The sequence below is a fragment of the Chiloscyllium plagiosum genome, unplaced genomic scaffold (genome assembly GCF_037043375.1).
Source record: "Chiloscyllium plagiosum isolate Xiang-an unplaced genomic scaffold, Cpla_swu_hap1 HiC_scaffold_30, whole genome shotgun sequence".
NCBI classification, from domain to species: domain Eukaryota; kingdom Metazoa; phylum Chordata; class Chondrichthyes; order Orectolobiformes; family Hemiscylliidae; genus Chiloscyllium; species Chiloscyllium plagiosum.
Window position 1 is genome coordinate 12,677,733 of NW_028270168.1, and position 6,866 is coordinate 12,684,598.

Here is a 6,866-nt window from a genome sequence, read left to right on the forward strand (position 1 = left end):
AAACACCTGGGTGGCCAGTGACAAACACTGCCCTTCACATCAAAGGACAGTGCTGTGTGATCAAAACAGTGCAGGGGAGGGCAGGGATTAAATCAAAATAGAGTTGGAGGGGGAAATAATGCACTCCACTCCCTGCGGCGTCCACCTCTCCCTGAACAACTCCAGGGTTTTGGTGGAGACCGCGTGCTCCTTCTCCAAGGACACCCGGGCTCTAACGTAACCGCGGGAGAGGGGCAGGCAGTCGGCCCTAACGACCCCCTCCACGGCCCGCTGCCTGGACCTGTTAATGGCCAGTTTGGCCAGGCCCAGGAGCAGACCCACGAGGAGGTCTTCAGACCTGCCCTCCTTCCTCCGTACCGGGTGCCCAAAGATCAGGAGTGTGGGACTGAAGTGCAGCCAAAAACAGAGGAGAAGGTTTTTCAGGAAATCAAAAAGGGAGTGCAAACGCCCACACCCAATATAGACGTGGTCCACGGACTCCACAGCGCCACAGAACAAGCAGTTGGGCTGGGAGTCCGTGAACTACCGCAATCTGCGGTTGCAGGGGACTGCTGCGTGCAGCACCCTCCACCCCAGATCCCCGAGAGAAAGGGGGAGGACTCCCGCGTAGAGAGCCCTCCACTGGGGATCCCCACCGCCCGGTGGCAAATGGGCACGCCAAGGCGTGTCCGGACGGTGGATGAGGGAGAAGAGGTGGATGGTGTGCAGCAGCAGTCGATACAGGGCCTTTCTCTTCACCTCCCTAAACAAAACAAAATTAAAATTTCGGAGGCGGCTCAGGTTGTGGGGCACAGGCTCCCGCGGGAAGTACGGGACCTTGGGGCCAATGTGAAATTCCGTCCGGGCTGGGGTGAGCGCGGACGGGATCCCACCACACACCTGAGCGTCCTCCAACTGGTGCACTACGTCGGGTCCGAGCACCGCCGTTTTAAGGCGTCGGATGGCGGTGGCCACGTACTGGACGTCTACCGCTGCCCTGCCTGCTATGTCCTGCGGCAGCGTCCAGCCCAGGCCCCCGGCACCCAGCACGTCCCCGACCCTGGTCACCCTCGCCGCCGCGGCCCTCCCCTCTGACAGCCACTCGAACCCGCGAGTACGGAGGTGCGGATTCCTGAGCAACGGCTCCCTGACGACAGCCGCTACTCCAGCCGGAGGGTAGGCGCGACGCGATTCGACCATGTTCCAGACAGTGATCAGGTCCTGGTAAAAGACAGGCAGCGTCTTGAGGGCGACCTCCAAACCGTCACGGTCGACGAACAGGAGCTGCGTGTCGTAGTTGAGGTTACGCACCTGGCGGAAAAAATACGTCGCCAGGGCGCACCACCTAGGAGGAGGCTCGACGTAAAGGTATCGCCGCAAGGTCTGAAGGCGGAACGTCGCGACCTGGGTGCGGACGCATACCAGCGACTGACCGCCCTCCTCAATAGGGAGACTCAGAACCTGCGCGGCGACCCAGTGCATCTTTTTGTCCCAGAAGAAATCGACCAACGTTCTCTGGATGTCAGCGACAAAGCCAGGAGGAGGGACCAAAGTGACCAGCCGGTACCACAGCATGGCGGCCACCAGCTGGTTTATGACCAGCACTCGACTCCTGTAAGATAGCACTCGGAGCAGTCCTGTCCAGCGGCCTAGGCGAGCCGAGACTTTGGCCTCCAGCTCCTGCCAGTTGGCCGGCCAGGATTCCTCAGCCGGGCTGAGGTAGACCCCCAGGTAGAGGAGATGGGTGGTACTCCAGCTGAACCCCCGTAACTCCTCCGGCAGAGAGTCCACCCGCCACGGGCCGACCAGTAGTCCGGAACATTTGGCCCAGTTGATCCTGGCGGAGGACGCCGCCGAGTACACGGCCTGGCACTCGCGCATCCTCCCCAGGTCAGCCGGGTCGGTGAAAGTGAGGAGCACGTCGTCGGCGTAGGCCGAGAGGACCACCCCCGTGCCCGCGCCGCGCAGAACCAGCCCCGACAACCTCCTCCGCAAGAGGCGCAGGAAAGGCTCCACGCACAGGGAATACAGCTGGCTGGACAGGGGGCAGCCTTGACGCACTCCTCTCCCGAAGCGAAGGGGCGCCGTCAGGGACCCGTTAACTTTAACCAGACACTCTGCGGCGGCGTACAAAAGTTGGATCCGGACGACGAACTGCGTCCCGAACCCAAATGCCCGCAGAGTCCCGAGCAGGTACTCGTGATCGACCCTGTCGAACGCCTTCTCCTGGTCGAGAGACAGGAAGGCGCTCGGCAGACCAGCCCTTCGACAGAAATGGATCAGGTCCCGGACCAGATGGACATTGTCGTGTATCCTCCGGCCCAGGACCGTGTAGGACTGGTCCGGGTGAATCATGTGGGCCAGCACGGAGGCCAGGCGAGAAGACAACACCCTGGCAAAGATTTTGTAGTCCGTGCTGAGGAGGGAGACCGGACACCAGTTCTTTAAAGAACGAAGGTCCCCCTTCTTTGGCAGCAGGATGATGACCACCCTGCGCCAAGAAAGGGGCAGCTGTCCGGCATTTAGACACTCCCCCAGGACCTGTGCGTAGTCGCTCCCCAGGACGTCCCAGAACGCCCTGAAGAACTCCACAGTCAGCCCGTCCAGCCCCGGGGTTTTGCCCCTCGAGAGCGCCGGTCAGCTCCTCTAAGGTGACGGGAGCGTCGAGCCTTCCGGCGTCCTCCGGGCCGAGCTGCGGCAGGTCCTCCCACAGAACTCTGCGAGCATCCTCGCTGGACGGATCCGGAGAAAACAGAGCCGTGTAATAGTTTCGGACGTGGGCCCTGATGCCCTCCGGATCCGAGACGAGGGATTCGTCATCGGCCAGCAGCACAAGGAGCTGCTGACGGGTGCCATGCCTTTTTTCCAGCGAGTAGAAGAAGGGGGAGCCGCGGTCCAGGTCCTGGAGGAGCTGGATCCGCGACCTCACGTACGCGCCCCGAGCCCCGACAAGCTGCAGGTCCCAGAGCGCGGCCTTCTTCTCTTCGTACGCCCCGCGCAGGGCCGGGTCCACGTCGGGCTGACCAAGGCGTGACTCCAGGTCGAGCATCTCCCTCTCCAACTCCCCGATCCTGGATTTCCGCCTCTTCGTTGACCCCCTCGCGTACTCCTGACAGAAGACGCGGACGTGAGCCTTGCCCATGTCCCACCATAGCCTCAGGGAGGGGAAGCCTCCCCGCTTCCTTCTCCAGCCGGCCCAGAAACGACAAAACGAGTCCCAGAACCGCTCGTCCTCCAGCAGCAGGTTGTTAAAGTGCCAGTACGCGGAGCCGAGCCTGGCGCCGAACGGAAGGAGTTCTGCCCACACCAGGTGATGGTCCGTGCACGACACCTGCCGCGTGGAGGCCTTCGGAAAACAGGAGGCGTATGCCCGCGAAACGTACAGGCGGTCGATTCTGGACGCTCTGACCCCAGGCCTCACGAAGGTGAAGGCGATGGAGTCGGGATGGAGATTCCGCCAGACGTCCACCAGGTCGAAGGACTTGACCAAGTCCCCCAACCTCTTCCCCGACGCCCAGCCAGTGCGGGCACCGCCGTGGTCCCTGCCCTCGAGGACGCAGTTAAAATCTCCCCCGAGGATGACGCACTGGTTCTCGTCGATGGAAGCGAGATGAGCGGACACTTCTTCGAAGAAGCTCGCTTGCCTCGGCCCGGCCAGGGGAGCGTAGACGTTCACCAAGTGAAGCACCGCGCCCCCCAGCCGAACCGTCAGGTGAAGCAAACGGCCTGGCACTGGCTCCCTGACCCCCAAGATCTCCGGCTGAAAATGCGGGGCCAACAGGATAGCCACCCCGCCAGATCTGCGGGTGAGGTGACCCATGTAGACCCCCCCCTCGCCACTCCAGGAGCCAGGTGGCTTCGTCTCCCGGGGTAGTGTGGGTTTCTTGCAGGAAGCACACCGCATACCTCCCGTCCCGAACGACCGAGAGGGTCTGGAATCTGCGCTGCGACTCCCTGCTGCCGTTGATGTTGAGGCTGGCTATAGTTGTCCCCATGTCGGAAGCATCGTGCAACCACCACCAGTACAGATAACAAACCTATCTACATATTTACAGGGAGGACGAGGGAGGGGCACTGAAGTCCCTCGCGCTCACCAGGAGTGCCCCCAGGAAGTACCTGACTCGCTTTTGCTCATTAATGTTGAGCCCAGGCGCCTGGCGGGCAGCGTGGGCCGACCAGTAAACTCTTTCAAAGGAGCTCCAGCGGTCGAGGGCCAGTTGGGCTCTATCCTGGCGACCCCGTGTTTCCTCGACAAATTCCCGGAGTTCCTCGAGGTGGATGAGGGGAAGATTGGTGGGGGGCACCTAGTACTCAAAAATGTCACTGCAGACAGAGTCCGCGTCTTCCCCGGTGTCCGCCACCGATCCCGAACCCTCCTCCGGGAGGTCGCCCTCGGTCACCGACCCCTCCCCCACCGAGAGGATGGGGGCTGGTCCAGCGCCGCCAACCGGCCTACAACCCCCGGCGACCCCACCACCAGGGTCACCGGCGGTACCTTCCTCGGCGCACCCTTTCCCGGAACGCCCCGAGTTCGGGTCGTCGGGCGGCAGAGGCTCGGGGCCCCGCTCCTCTCCCGGCACCGGGACGTCTGGCTCCTCGGGGAAATGGTCCTCCCCCGGGAAAAGGTCATCCCCCAGGGCCAAGGCCCCCGGAAAAACAGTCTGGGAGGGAGGAGCGAGGATAACACCTTCCTCCCCTCCACCGCTCGACGATCCAGCAGAGGGTCCTCCATTGTCGCCCGCACCACGGCCCTCGTGGTTATTAAGGTCCTCCCCAGGGGCCGGAGGAGTAGACGCAGCAGAAGGCCCTGCTGTAGCCCCTGGTGGTTTTGGTAAGTCGAGCCGCGGTGCGGGACAGTCGTGGGGCACCGTTGGTTCATTCCCCGGAGAGGGGCGGCACCGCCGGCGCGCTGCTGGAGCGTTTCTCCCCTCCAGGGGCCGGTGCCTCTTCCCTAGAGAGACGGGCAAATTTATGGGCCTTCCCCTCCCCGCCCACCTTGGTGGTCATGGGGCGAGAGTTCCCTCCCCCCAGCCTTTCCCGGAATACAATTGGCTGGGGGAAGACAGGGGGCGTGGCCAGGGTGGGGAGGGTCAGCCATGTCACTTCCTGCCCTCCCCCTGGTTTATCAGGTGAGGGCGGGCGGGGCAGGGGCCCAATTCCCTCACCGGGGCCTGGAGACACGGTCGCTGCAGGAGGTGGGGCAGCGGTGGATCCCCCCAGGTTAGTGCCAGGGTGCGGTTGGGTGGGGCAAGGCTCAGGCTCAGGCGCCCCCGGGCCAGGCGTCGAAGCCCGAGGAGTTTCTCCATCGGGGTGGGGATCAGGGTTCCCGCGCTGTGGCGACACTGGCGCGGCCGCAGGGGCGGGGCAGGTCGTGGGCTAGGTGTCGGGGAAGGGGATAAGGTGGTCTCCCCGTGGGCGGGCCTGACGCGTCGCGTCTTCTTCGGCGCCTTCTGGCCAACCGGACATTCAACTCCCTCCCTGCCGGAGGATGAAGCATTGGAAGCCCCCGGCTTAGCCTCCGGTGCCGGAGCTTGAGGTGTTGGCTTCGGGGGAGGGGGAGTGGGTGCGGCGGCACCACCATCAGCCATTGGCACGGGCTGAGCAGCATTCTGGGTGGGGCAGTTTTTCCTTATGTGCCCCACCTCACGCCATCCTTGGTGACCTCCTCCCGGGCCAGGCAAATAAATACCTGGCGTCGGAAGGAGTAGATGTGTCGGAGAGCAGGGTCCTTAAGACCGAGCAGGAGCGGCTGGATCTCTGACCGACTCTCCCCCAAGGTGGTGAGGTGGGGAAGAAGGAGCTCACTGGAAATGAAGGGTGGGACGTTGGAGATCACGACCCTCTGGGCCGTAACCTCCAGAGGGTTGACGGGTAAATGTGTCCCGCCCACAGTGAGCCCCCTCTCCACGGCCAGGTAGACCGCCTGCTCGGTCTTCAGGAAAAAGATGGCCTTCCCATACATCCGGGCCGCAGCGACGATGGCCAGTGGGCCGACCACACTAGCCATGGCCTTGCTGCAGGCCTCGATGGACATGTTGGGGTGGGGATAGGCCTTTATCCCCAGGCGTTTGGTCAGGTGCCTGAAGGGGGTTGGGGTTGCGGCCGGGGTTGGGACAGCCGAGCCCAAGGCAGCGGCTACCCCGGCGTAGGTGCAGCTGGGCCCCCGCGACCTTCGGGCTTGCCATACTCTGCTGCTGAATGTTAGGCCCCAGGAGCGACGGTGGAGGCAGGCCTCAGGCGAGTCCACCGTAGGCCTTCGGTCGCAGTGGTGAGGGGGCAGACCTGTTGGGGAGAGTCCCCAAGGCAAGTCCCAGGCAGCCCCGAAATGGAGTCCCAGGCAGCACTTTGATGTGAAGTGCACAAATCTTTATTCAATTTCCACCACCAGGAAGATAGGAAGATAGGAAAACACCCGGGTGGCCAGTGACGTTTTCGAGTCCCAGGTGCCCCCCACCGATCTCCCCATTATCCCCCTCGCGGAACTCTGGGAATTTGTCGAGGAAACTCGGGGTCACCAAGATAGAGCCCAACTGGCCCTCGACCGCTGGAGCTCCTTTGAAAGAGTTTACTGGTCGGCCCACGCTGCTCGCCAGGCGCCTGGGCTCGACATTAATGAGCGAAAGCGAGTCAGGAACTTCCTGGGGGCACTCCTGGTGAGGGGGAGGGACTTCAGTGCCCCTCCCTCGTCCTCCCTGTAAATATGTAGATAGGTTTGTTATCTGTACTGGTGGTGGTTGCACGATGCTTCCGACATGGAGACAACTATAGCCAGCCTCAACATCAACGGCAGCAGGGAGTCACAGCGCAGATTCCAGACCCCCTCGATCCTTCGGGACGGGAGGTATGCGGTGTGCTTCCTGCAAGAAACCCACACTACGCCGGGAGAC